Raw genomic sequence first — 13,270 nt, 5'->3', positions numbered from 1 at the left:
TGAGAGTTAACAGTCACTTTCACCCTCATCAATATCAACACTAATGACACTGGGAAACCAGTTTTTCATTAAGTAAGGTCAATAAGGATGATACAGATCTGTATAAAATGGGAAAACAAGAGCCACTGCACAGTTTATTGAAACTTAGAATATGTATAAACAAGATTTATGTGAAAATGGCTAATCAAAAAAACTAGATATAAATAGAATTTTTTAAAACTCTTCAAGGTTAAGAACATTTTTAATCTTATTCATTTCTGCTTTAAAAGTTGTATTACTTGGTTTTCCCACAGCCTCTGGAAGCAGCATCCTTACACCTATGCTTTACACAAGTTGCGGTGATTAGACCCAGATAGACCTCAATCCATTGGATGACCCCAAACCAGTCAGAATCTTGATAATATGAATATTAGGATATCAGGTGGTATGTGGATTTTATATCCCCAGTAAGGAATCATAGGTGGTGGGAACGTTGGGCCATGTACGAGAGAAGGAATGATTGGCAGCTGGTTGGGAAATGAAGGAGAATTAAGTGGATTCAGGAAGAAACCAACATGACATAGACTGTTTGGTGCTCAAAGATTGGTGTGCGATAAACCTTAGGTCCAGCTGGATTGTGTTTCTTAAGTTTAGATACCTGTGAGAATTATAATAATGCCTCTTATTTAAGCTATCTTGAGCATATTTCTGTTCTTCACAAACAAGAATTTTCAGTAAAGCACACATCGAAATCCCAGTTAGCTAAGACACATCATTTTATGGTAACTGTTCTAAAAACCTTGTTATAGAAAACACCATTAAAAATTGACTTCTATTTGCACAAATTTGGTTACCCTAAAATCAATGCATGACTACCATGTGCCTAATCATAGTAACATTGGTAATAACAGCAAAAGTTCTATCAAACATTGACTATGACAGATGTTTTTTAAGCATGTTGCATGAACTACCTCTTTAATCCTTACTTCCAGGAAGTAGAAATCATCCTTAACGGTGTGTTCAAATGAGATCATGAGGCACAGAGATTTATAAATTTGCCCAAATTTATATAAGTAGCAAGTGGTAGAAACAAGACCTGAAAATATACGTTGATATACAAGGCATCTCATCCATTAGAACATGAAATATCTGTTGGCTACACTGCTAACATCTTTACTCAGAACCAGACTGGTAAGGTTCTGTGATATACTTAAAAGGTCCTGTTGTTCATTATCAGTTTTATGTGAACTACATTGCCTATTATTAAATTATTCTATTTATCAACTGTTTTATATTTATTTAATTTTACATATAAAAGTGTCTTTTGGAATGTTGTCTAATGCTGATTTTCATTTATAGAATGGAATATATTTCCACTGAATGTCACAAAGTTTCATGGGGGCAACTCAGAATTATGTGTGTTTATTGGTTTAAAAAAGGAGATTGTTTATCTAGTTGATATTTTAAAAGCACAGCTATAGGGTGACTGATTTCTTTGTATATGATTATAATAATACTTGAACTATTTTACTGTAAAATTTTACAGTAGGAAAACAAAAGCAAAATAAAGCAAACAAACTGCAAAAAGGAAAGCATTATGTGGAGCAGGGTGGTTCCTGAAAAGGAAGAGATTCGAGCATCTTAGAAGAGTTCCTCAGCTAAAACCAAAAATTTCTCTTCTCATATCCAATATCTCCTTGCCTCTTCTGTTACGATGCTTAAATTCTGCCCTTACTGACTCACTCTTTTGGATTTTACACATTTGGATCTTCAAGAATCCTCTTTAAATCTATCATTTCCCAAACGATGTAGCACTCCCTGAAAACATTATCCATCTAAGGCTGTGGGCATGGGAACTGTGCAGGAGTAAAAATCAGGTCAATGGAACTAGCCTTGCATATCTATCCTCTGAGATAATCAGGGGGTGAATAGTTAAGAGGAATTGTGGAAAACGGACTTGGAATAAGCTGAAAGTCGTTTCCATGAAGCTTTTTTATTATGCCTTTGCTTTTTGTTCATGCTGACTATATCTATAGCAGAGAGTGCTATGTTGTTAGGAGCAGAGCATAGCTATCTGAAGAGCCTTTGTATGGAGGCAAGCTGGGATAGGAATCTTGAATTGATTCCGACTTGATCAATAACCAGCCGTGTGAGCTTGGGGAAGCCATTTTAATCTGTCTCTGCTTTTCCCTCATGGATAAGAACAGTAATATCTCCTCTAATGGAGTAAATTCATTATCGGAAGTGTCTATCCTACTGATGAGCTGCACTCCTTGCCTTGTGTGTGGCCTTTGTATGCGTGCGGACAGAGGTACTTGTAAAAACAATTCTCAAGTGTTTAGCACGAGTTGGGAGCTGTGCTGTGTGCTTTATATACATTATCACATTTAGTCCTCAAAACAACCCTATAATGTAAGTTCTATTTTTATTTTGTTTTCACAGAAGGAAGCCAAAGACTTAAAGAAATGAAATAAATTTCCCTAGAACTCACAGCTAAGGATCTCAGTAACTGACTCCAGAACCTACATTCTTAATCACCTTATTTTGAGGCAGCCATACTTTCTATTTTGGGAAATGTAATATATTTTATATATGTGCATGTCTTGGACAGATTTAGTAAAAAACTGTCCATTGTTCAGAGTATCCTATCCATCTTACATTGGCTGAATATGTATAAAACAGGGACAAATAAATTTGAAGAGTTTCTCTTAAGCAAATTAGATAAAGATAAATCTATAATGAAAAAAGTGACCACTGTGGTATAATCATCCCCCTGATGTCCACAGCCTGAACCATGATTTGAGCCCCCCTGGACTGTCCCTCATCAGCAGACTCCTTCCTAAGCTAGGCTGAGTAATCATTGCCACTCGTGTTTTGTACAATCTTGGAAACACTAGAAAAACCTGATCCTGCAGTTCTGTGGCTGCCACAATCTTTTGTTTTTTTTTTTTTAATATCTTCTATTTGCTGGCTTGATTTTTCATCTCTTTTTTTTTAAATTTATTTATTTTTATTTTTATTTATTTTTATTTTTTATTTTTTTGGCTGTGTTGGGTCTTCATTTCTGTGCGAGGGCTTTCTCTAGTTGTGGCAAGCGGGGGCCACTCTTCATCGCGGTGCGCGGGCCTCTCACTGTCGCGGCCTCTCTTGTTGCGGAGCACAGGCTCCAGACGCGCAGGCTCAGTAGTTGTGGCTCACGGGCCCAGTTGCTCCGTGGCATGTGGGATCCTCCCAGACCAGGGCTCGAACCCGTGTCCCCTGCATTGGCAGGCAGACTCTCAACCACTGCGCCACCAGGGAAGCCCGCTGCCACAATCTTTAAATGAGTCACCCTAAAATAATAAAATATCTAGGACCTATCTGATGTGAGCAGAAGTATTCCATCCGTAGGAGCACGTGGGTTAACAGAAGGAATCTAGAGCTGATGGAGTGGGCTGGGGGTGGAGAAGAGAATAAAAATGCTCCCACTTACAGGAAGGTGTCTGTCAACCTGTGGTCGGATGGCTAGATGCCCCAGGATGCCACACCGGCAGGAAAATACCACACAGAAGGAAGATCCGAATATGAAGGAGTCCCCAGAGGTAACTGTATTCATAAAAATTGATTGAGGACTGAGCAAGTCTAAGAGATTGCAGATAACAGAAGGAAGAACTCACTTTGGATTTCCTATGAATCACCTAACAAATTCAAACAGGGCCTCGGGAGCAGTGCCCTCTGACCCCAGAGTTAGAGACCTTGCCACTCTTGGCTTTTTAGCTGCCCATGTAGGTCATTCTGAGCTACCTGTTCTGCAGGGTTCTTGTGATGTTTAGAAATATCCTTTGTAAAATGCCTAGCAATTACATCCAAGTCGGTATTCAACAAATGTTTCATTCACTTTGCCAACTTTCTGCAGTAGGTAGGTTTGCTTTTACATTTAGGTGGCCCTTTAATTAAAAGTAAACTCCCCTCTTGTGTGTTCTCCCTTGCCCTCTCCAGAAGGACTGTCATTCTCAATCCATGTGGCAGAAACTGAGGTACAAAGAGACTGCTCGGGGGTGCACACTAAATCAGGCTCCTATGTCTCCCAGTTCTGTTCATTCCCTTTGCGAGGACGAAAGCCTGCCCGCTTTGTCTTCGCCATATGAATGTAGGAAGCAATCCAGCCAGGTGGCAGATACTTTAGCCAAGAATAATACCCAGATTCTGAGATTTGAACACCAATTATCAGGAGGTTCTAAGCACAGATTTATCCCAGTCCCTGCTCCCACTCAAGCCATGTAAGGAACTCTAATGATGAGAAATTGAGGACCAGCGTCTTTCCTCGTGTTCATTACTCTCCAACAAGATCTTAACTTGATAAGGCCACCCTGAAAAGTCTAGATCAGCTGTAGATAGGCTAGCAGGTGCATTTATCAACTGCTTTTGTTTGCTGAGTCAGGGACTGCTGTGGTTTTTAACTTTTTTTTCCCTACTAAAGAACTTACTTACTTTTTTGGTCTTTTGATATTTAGGGGATGGCTATCTCCTTCTGACAGCATTTTCCATTATGGTACCTGAAGCAGGTGCTTAACCTTTTCTCCCAGTTTCTAAAATCATGTCTTTTCCATAAATTGTATATATTATGCAATGAAAGGCGGGAGAATTGTCTCATTGCCTCTTGTTCCAAAATACTAGCATATGCCTAATTAACACAGGGATATTCCATAAATCATAGGTGCCAAGGAAAAACGATGTAAATGGGGGAAACTTTACAGAGAATATCAATCAATTGCCTGGTACTTGTCATTTAAGTAGAGCACAATTCTCTCAAGGTTTACCAGTCTCTCTCACAGCACCAGCCACAGTATTTAGAAACATTAACTCCTTGTGTTCTCAATCTTCAGAATTCCAGTTCACTCTCTCTTTTTTTATTGTTCCTGGGGTTTTCTTTTGGAGGCGGTAATTCTTACAATGTTTTGCAAGTCAAATGAGTAAGTTCAAAAGATGGAACATGATGGAAAAGAAAAATCAAGGCAACGTCTTTATTTGGCAGCTCTTGGTTTGGCTAATTACTGGGACCAGGTAAGAAGCACAGCTAAAGGGGCTTAGCAACAGATGGGGAGCCAGTACAAAGCTGTGGGTTCTTCCTCTGCCTCGGCTATGACTTCCTGCGGGGTTGAACAAGTCATTCAACCTGTTTTTGATTCACTTCCCTTTCACTAAATCATGGATAATAATGCCTACTAGGTATGTCAGACATTGTTGAGAAGAATAGCTCATAGGAAGATCACAAAGCACTTTCAAAGGGTTGAAACACTCTATAGGCACAGGCGCCGCAGAATCAAGCTGCACAGGAGGTGATGTCCCTTTCAGTCAGGTCCTCTGTTCCCCATTTAAAACCGAAATGAATGCAAATCTGAAAGTGACTTTGTATTTGCCACGCATCCCCTCTGCCTCTCAGGCATTCTATTGCTAACTGATTGTAACTATGCAAATGATACCGTTATCTGTGGCACACACTGGCTTCTATACTGCGACACCGGCAGTTTAAAATGCTTGATGAATCCGAGGCTGATTGGCAGCTCCAAACTCATCTGTGACTTGATCCGTGGTTAGGAAGTACATGCTGATTTGGATAAGGGCAAAAGCCAATGGCAGCAGGCTTTCTTTGAGGTTTTAAAAGACCTGAAGTTTGGTTGCCACAATGTAAAAAAATAATAATCATTTTAAAAGTCTGCATCTGGTATCTGGATTGAAAGCAAAATTCGTTAAATGCACCAGGAATTTTGAAGCTCTAGAGAGTTCCCCAGAGCAAAAGTAATCCTGAGATAAAAAATGGGACCAGTTTCGGCTGCAGCTGAAATGATTGCTGCGGAGTGATGGGTGGTGATGATTTCCTGTTGTGGCAGAGAAGGGAAACCTGCTTGGTCCCCGTGGCAAAGAATCAACAGATTCACTTTAGTAATCCCCAGGTGCTTTAAGGGCTAGATCCTGTCCTAAAATAAAAACATATACATATAAGTAAGCCAAATGTTAGACGACTTGGGGCTGAGACGGAAATCAGAGGACACTAACATTTATTGATTGCTCGCAGGGTTGACAACGTTGCCACATTTTATAGACCATGTTACTGAGCCCCACAGAGGTCAAGTGACTTGCCCAAGTTCACTGAGCTAGTAGGTAGTAGAGCTGTGAGAAAACACGCAGCCTCTGCTCTTTTCATTCTTCCGGGCTGTCTCTAGTTGTTGTCTGGATCTATGTACCAACCGCGGGGAGAGAGACCCGCTGACCTGGACAGCACCCCAGACCAGAGGACAGGGGAAATCCTTTGGTGGACTTGCCCAGTCGCCCGCTGTTTAGAGCTCAGTGAACTTGCCTCATGGGAAGCTCAGTTGTCTCCCGTCCTCTAAGCCACCTCTTCTCTGACTGGTCCCCGCCAGCTCTCGCTGTTACTCCTTCCCAGTGATCGGCAGCTATTTTATGTTTCCTCCCATTGTGCTTCACTGCACCTTTGTAGTTCTTCTGCCCACCTTCTGCGTACAGCTCGCCTTCATGTTATTGAAGGGCGGTTGTGTTTGTGGCCCGTTATTATGTTCTTGAACAGCCCTATGAAGTGGAACTTAAAGCCGCCAGTTAGTAGAGGAACACACATTAACCATCACTTCTCTCCCTCTCTCTCACTCTCACTAGGACCTTTGTGATTGTTGTATATTCAGAACTTCAAACACGAAGTCTGTTTGTTTCTTTTTAAATCACTGGTTAAAATACCTACCTTTTAGCTAACATTAATTGAGCATTTATTATCAGCAAGGCTCTATAGTAAATGAGTTACATAATTACTTCACTTAAATCACAAGATCACCCGATGAGGCAGCTCTTGGTGTTAATTCCATTTTACAGACCAAGCAGTTGAGGTTTATGGTGATGAAGCAGTCTGCTCAAGGTCACAGAAGTATTACCCAGCGGCACCAGGTCTTAATCTCAGATCTGGCTCACACCAAAGTCTTAAATCTATTAAAATCTTAACTTCATCCAATTCTTAACTTTATATATTTTGTGCATCTCTATATGTTAATATAATTCTTGGAGCCCAGATCTGTTCTACCTTTATATCCACAGTATTTGGTGCACTACCCACTATGGACCCATAAAATTAGCACATCTATATTGTGATAGACGAGAAACAAAATGCAAATTTTACATTTACCATCACAAATCTGACACTGATTCGTTTAGTCTGTTTATAAAATGTGGACCAAATTCTTTGTGGTTGTTTTTTTCTTCTTTTTTCAAAAATGCCTGTGGAAGTACCCTGGAAAATCTTTCTGGAATCAGACAACCCTGTATCTATTATCTAACAGACTCAGATTCTTGCTGTGTAGATGCAGTTTAGATCTGCACAGTGGTATCTTGGGTCAGCAGAGGGAAGTCTGCAATGGTACTAACATGCATATGTGAACCAGACCGTGTTTCACAGAGCAGAGCTGTCAGACTAGAAATAAGGCACCAAGATGCACATTCTGGGCAACTTTAATGATGCTCCCATGGATATTCTTAGTACTGTGTTAAAACCCCCACCTGATAGCACTTAGGGCTTTCAGAAAAGAGTTGAATGTTTTGTATGGCTTGAATTGCAGGCCTGGGTTAAGGCATGAAGGTAAGTAAGAGATAAATAGCTCCACTCCTAATTACTCCATTTTGATTATTAAGTTTCAGTAGCATTTCATAAATATCAGATTGCACTATTATCTTCAAGAGAGCTGTTTTCCTGAAATTGCTCAAATCCAGCAACCAGCTCTGAAACTTACTTTCACATTTTAATTAGTCAAAATGCCTCTTATTTATTGAAAAGTCGAAGCCCAAGCAAAGATCTAGCTACTGGTAGTAGAGAAGCATTGCTGAATAATGTTCTTACAAACATATCTTATTGTTTTGAGCTATTAAATGCTGATATAGTAGTGGCCTGCAGCATGCCTAAGCAATAAGGCATGATCGGGACTCTCCCAGTGTCTGCTGCCTGGGGTCCATTGTTGGGGAGTTTTCTAATCACAGCGACTTCCAAATATATTACCCTAACTGGCATTCCCACATTATGATAATCACCTGGGTTGTTTATTTTATATCTGTTAAAAAATTACCTTGCCTCTTAAGCCAAGCAACCTCACATCAAATATTTGCAGGCCTAAACAATTAAAAGAAAGAACAAAGATTATAATGTGCATATTCTGCTTTGGGTATTGCAGGTTTTTGTTTCATTATTTCTTGCCCTCAACTCCCTCCCTCCGGGGATTTTGTCCCTCTTATATCAAGATTTCTTTCACCTCAGTCTGCAATAACACTTTCTTCTTTTATTTTAGATTTTTAAAAAGCTCTCTCAAGAATTTTGGTGTAGCTCCTGATTCAGCTGCATTGATGGTAGTTGAGAGGGGAATACAAACTGAACTCAAGTGCAGCTCCACTTAAATTTACTTCCCCTGAGAGAAGAATTTCCAAAGCTGCCAGTGCAAAGGATTCTATAAAGTTTGTGTTTGTAAGAGCAGCCTTTCATTATATTTTATTCTTTTTGAAATGATCCAGAGTACTATGAAAATAATCACAGCTTCCAAAGGTGGTGGGTGAAGTTTGTCTGTGGGAGCCTTCCATGAGAGCCTTCCTTTTTGTTTAAAGATAAACACTGATATCTCTGAATAAAATATCATGACTACACTGCCATTCTGTTTATAGACCTCTCTACAGGGACTTTCTTCTGCATGGAGACAATCTGTGAAAATCATTGCTCCCTTTTATTTAAAGATGCTGGGTCACCTCTTTTCCTTTTATATCTTTATTTCTGTATCTGTAGATGTAGATGAGATATAGAGCTAGAGATTGTTACAAATAGTCATACTGGTAGCTATAGATATAGATGTGAATAAATTCAGTCTGAGGAATGACTAGTGGCCCCTCACAGGAATTTCTGACTTTTGTGTAGTGTGTACTCTTGTATAGGACGTGACCATACTTTCATAAATTAGATGTAATTTTGAGTGACAAACTGTGTCATTATTATGCATTTTTTTATTCTGCAGGAGTTCATTGGCATCAAAGCTACCTGTAAAGTTCTGGGATTGGTGAACTGGATGAGGAAAACTAGGGAATAGATTTCTATATAAGCACGTATTCTGGGTATATGAAATCAGGGCAGGGGTAAGTGAGAATGTCACTACATTTGCATGCTTAGATTAGCTAGAACTTCAGAAAAAAATTCTTACGAGGGAAGACTTCATGGTGAAAGTTGCATTTCAAAAACACTTTGAATGAAAGTAGAATTGGTGAGGTGAAAATTGGCAAGATATGCCTGCATGTGGTTTAGGTAAAAGGTCAAAATTAGAAGTGTTATCTAGAAACTTTGGAGAAAGTATGCTATTTTAAAGGATGACATTTTTCCTGAAGGTCTTAATGCTGCCCTCAATCCCACTCTTGCTGTCCCTGAGCAGGAGTTGCATTAATGTGGAGTCTTGTAAACCTGAGGAAATTGAGGATGGTCTTAGAGGCGAATGCTATCAGAGAACACTTGTTAGCCTAAGAGTAGCAGAAGTCACTTCACCCGTCCTTTGATCAGTCCAGCTCCTTCTTTCTTGCTTTTCCCGATGTCCCAGAAATATCATAACAAAATAATTGAACATTTTCTTGAACTCTTCTCCCACTATCATTTCCTTCTTCCCTCTGGTACAACTCTAATCTTCCAGTTGTTAATTCATCTTTGATCACTTCTTCTCAGTCGTTAAGTCATTTTTTAACTTACTAAGCTATATAAAATATTGAATTACTCCAATCTCATTTTTTAGCCTCTCCTATTCCTCAGCGGCACTTGGTTCCATGTTGGAAGCTTCTGTATTTTCTTTTGTTTCCATCTTCACATTGGAGGAGGTAGAGATTACTATACAGCAAGTAAATAAATAAATAAAATTAACTAATAAAATAAATAAATTAAAATTAAGAGAAATTAAGATTTCTCCTCAACAGTGGTTTGTCTCTACACTTTCCCTTATTAGTTCGTGCTGGAAGCAGTTTGGGTTGATGTTGAACAGGAAAGGGAGACTGTACTATTCTCTTGATGAATATTGTCCTCTCAGGGTTCATATTTATGAAGAGAGGTGGGGTGCCCAGATAATTAAGGTAGTACTGGAGAAATCAAGGGTAAAGTTGAGATAGAGTCAAGTCCAGAGCAGAGGGACATTCTCAGGAAAAGAAAGTTACCTAATACTCATTGAGAATAGTCCAAACCTCAGCCTAAATTGAAGGTGATTCTGTGATGTGCCAACCTGACCAGCCTTTATTTAGAACAATGGTCCTTATTCTTCAAGTTCCTGAGAGCGTTGGCTGCTGACAGCTCACAGCCAGGTCCCTCTCTGGGCACTGTCTTTGGCAAAAAGAAGTAGCCTTGCCCAATATTACACACCTTTTATGAGAACAGCTCACACTCAATGACCAGTTGATATGAATCAGTGTCTCCGGATCTGTTTTCCAGGAAACCCTAAACTCTGGCATTTGTGTTCCAAAATTAATATGTGATAATATGTTGCATTATAAATCACAGCGAGTCGTGCCTTGCTTCCACACAGGTTGTAAAGTAGGATTTAGAGAATGGACACACATAATGCTTTTCCTGTAAGACATTGGACGTGAAACCATAAAGCAGTGATGCCCCACGTTTCAGGGCAGGGAGTATAGTAATGTCAACACTGAGCGCCACAACCCCATATCCCTGTTCAAATTGATAAGGTGATGTCTGGAGTCCTAGCCCTAAGCAAGAAGTGACTCTTCCAGCTGAAACGGTTTGAAATCCTCTCGGAGAGCATGCTGATCTGAGTGAGAGCTGACACAAACCACATGACTTTAACACAGAGCACTTGGTCTAGAGTCAATGAATTATGGCATCACAGAGACACTCAGCACAGGGCAGCCTTATGGGAGGAAGGAAAGTCTTCCACAGAGACCGATGAGTAATTACCTCACAAAGACTGTATTTTGATCAAGGACACATTTAGAAGATTAAGATATTGTGTCACAAAGTGACCTAAGAAAACTCAGTTGTGTACAACTGTTAAGATATTTTAGGTGATCATGTAGCTGCCATTTCCTATACTTCCTAACCAACCAATAATGTAAGCAAGTGTCAGATCAAATTCGACCACTCACAGAGACATATATTAAACAATCATGTGTTGGCAAGTAGGCATAGAACATTTCAAACAACTTACTCTATAAGAGGAATGAAACCTCAGTCCCCTATATTTGTGGGTTCTATTATCATACTTTGCATTGGAGGGTAACTTGAAGCAGATATAACAATATTCTAGAGACCAATGGCTGGACACAAGACCATTAAAGGATCAAGCCTCAGGCATCATCCCTGTGGCTATGCCCTAAAGGGCTTGTTAGAATGTTATACTCTGTTCATGAGAGGGTAGCTTGTCTCTGAAATAATTAAGCCAGTCCACATAACTGAATAGCATTAATTTTACCAGAGAAAGATGATTTCCAAAATCCATTAACATACATGTCAAAGACACCAATTTTACCAGTGAAAACCCCTCTTTGAAAATGGATTAAGCTAAACAGCTAAGCCTCTATGTTGCTCAAAGTTATGAATTGCTGGAGTGATTATATTAATCTGAACCATAGGAAATGGACAATATTCAAGCATGTTTGATCAACAAAAATGGCACCTGGGAGTATCCTTTCTAGTTAGATATTGACTGCCCCTTGGAGTGAATTTATGATTAGGACAGCTGACCATCTCCAAATAGCTGTCACATACATAAATAACCTATGCCAAGATATTTTTAAATAAATTCTAGTCCTCATATGAAATAACAATAAGGGCATTGGAATACAGAGCAGATGTTCTTGATAGTCCGTTTCTTGTAGAGATCTAGGAAGTAGGAGAACCAGAAGAGCAGTAAAACTGAGCCACAGCAGTTTGCTTAGTCATGCCTTTGGTAACTATCGCCAACCTGCTGGTGAGAAGAAACTGAAGACCACCAGAAATCACACGCACTATCTAGGGTTTATTGTATGTAAGTACTATCTCATTAAAGAAAGTGGGATGAATCAATCTCAATACCGTCTTTGATTATCTCCATTAAGTTCTGGGTTAAAGGAGCCCTTCCCAGTACTTCCTTGGGTAGATAGCTGGACCTATCTGACTATCACAACAAGGGGCCCAGCTCCTGGACCTCAGCTGTCATATTGTGGCTTTGTATGTAGAAAATGTTAAACAATAGAGCAATAGAAAAAAAGGAAAAAATTAAAGCCCTACGGTTAAGAGAATGTAAAAGTTAATACTTTTTTTAAGACCATCAAATAGTATTTTTGAACCATAATTACAGGTATAATAAAAACTCTGTCAATAAAATAGACATAACAAGACTCACAAGACCACCATTTATTGATTTTGTAAGCATTACACTAGTATATTTGATGTGCTTGGTGTCTCCAAGCATTACTGATTCAAGATTCTGTTGAAGGTTGGAGAAATGATAAATCAATCTTGAGGATTGTGACATTTGTACGCAGTGATTGGCCTTTGAACATCATTTATATCTCAGAGAGAAAACACATTTTAGTACTAATGGCTAAGGATTGGATAGGTACATATCTATGTAAAAACATTTCTAACAAAAAGCAATCTAAGGGAACATCAAAGTCGTCTTACATTTTGGAAAGAGCAACTTCCAAAGGAATAGCACCGCTTTTCAAATATCTCTTTGGTGCTTATTTTTGGTATTTATTAGGCTCAATACAAATATGAATACATTTTAATAATCAAAGTACCTGGCTTTATCAACATATTTTTCTCAAACTCTATGAGTAAAGATCTCTGAATAGAGATTATGAGAATCATAATTATTCTTATCCTTTGTTCCAGAATTGCTTTCTGGGGAGATAGTTTTCTCTGAAAGATGTTGAAACTAAAACCCAGAGATATTAAACAAATTGGTGAAGGACACAGTTCCTTAGTGTTTTTTTTTTTCAACATGCCATGGATCAATAAGCAGTCTTTCATGGCTCAACCCCTTTTTGCTGCAAGAAACTATTCAAATAAGGGAAAAAAACCAAAATATTTATTGAGTACCATCTATGTGTTAGGCACATTTTCATATAAATTTTAAACTGCTTATTATTTCTAATTTTGTCAATATTGACATTGTGATTCAGTGTAATTCAATTAACTTACTTAATGTCATAAGATGGCTGGGAACTCCCCATTAAAATCTAGTTATGTCTGACTCCAGAGCCCATACCCATTCCATTGATTAAAAATTTCTCGGGCTTCCCTGGTGGC

The 13,270-nt window shown here is 39.0% G+C and overlaps 1 long non-coding RNA gene across 1 annotated transcript; it reads left to right on the top strand.

The window, feature by feature from the left end:
• The first annotated feature begins 1,237 nt into the window (after nt 1-1,237).
• Nucleotides 1,238-11,890, top strand: LOC309667191. The gene is made up of 2 exons (XR_014267605.1): nt 1,238-2,898; nt 3,282-11,890. It is a non-coding gene; the product is annotated as an uncharacterized lncRNA (long non-coding RNA).
• The last annotated feature ends 1,380 nt before the right edge of the window (nt 11,891-13,270 follow it).

The sequence above is a fragment of the Balaenoptera physalus genome (assembly GCF_965194825.1).
Source record: "Balaenoptera physalus genome assembly, chromosome: 9".
NCBI lineage: Eukaryota > Metazoa > Chordata > Mammalia > Artiodactyla > Balaenopteridae > Balaenoptera > Balaenoptera physalus.
This window is presented reverse-complemented; position numbering and strand designations above follow the sequence as displayed.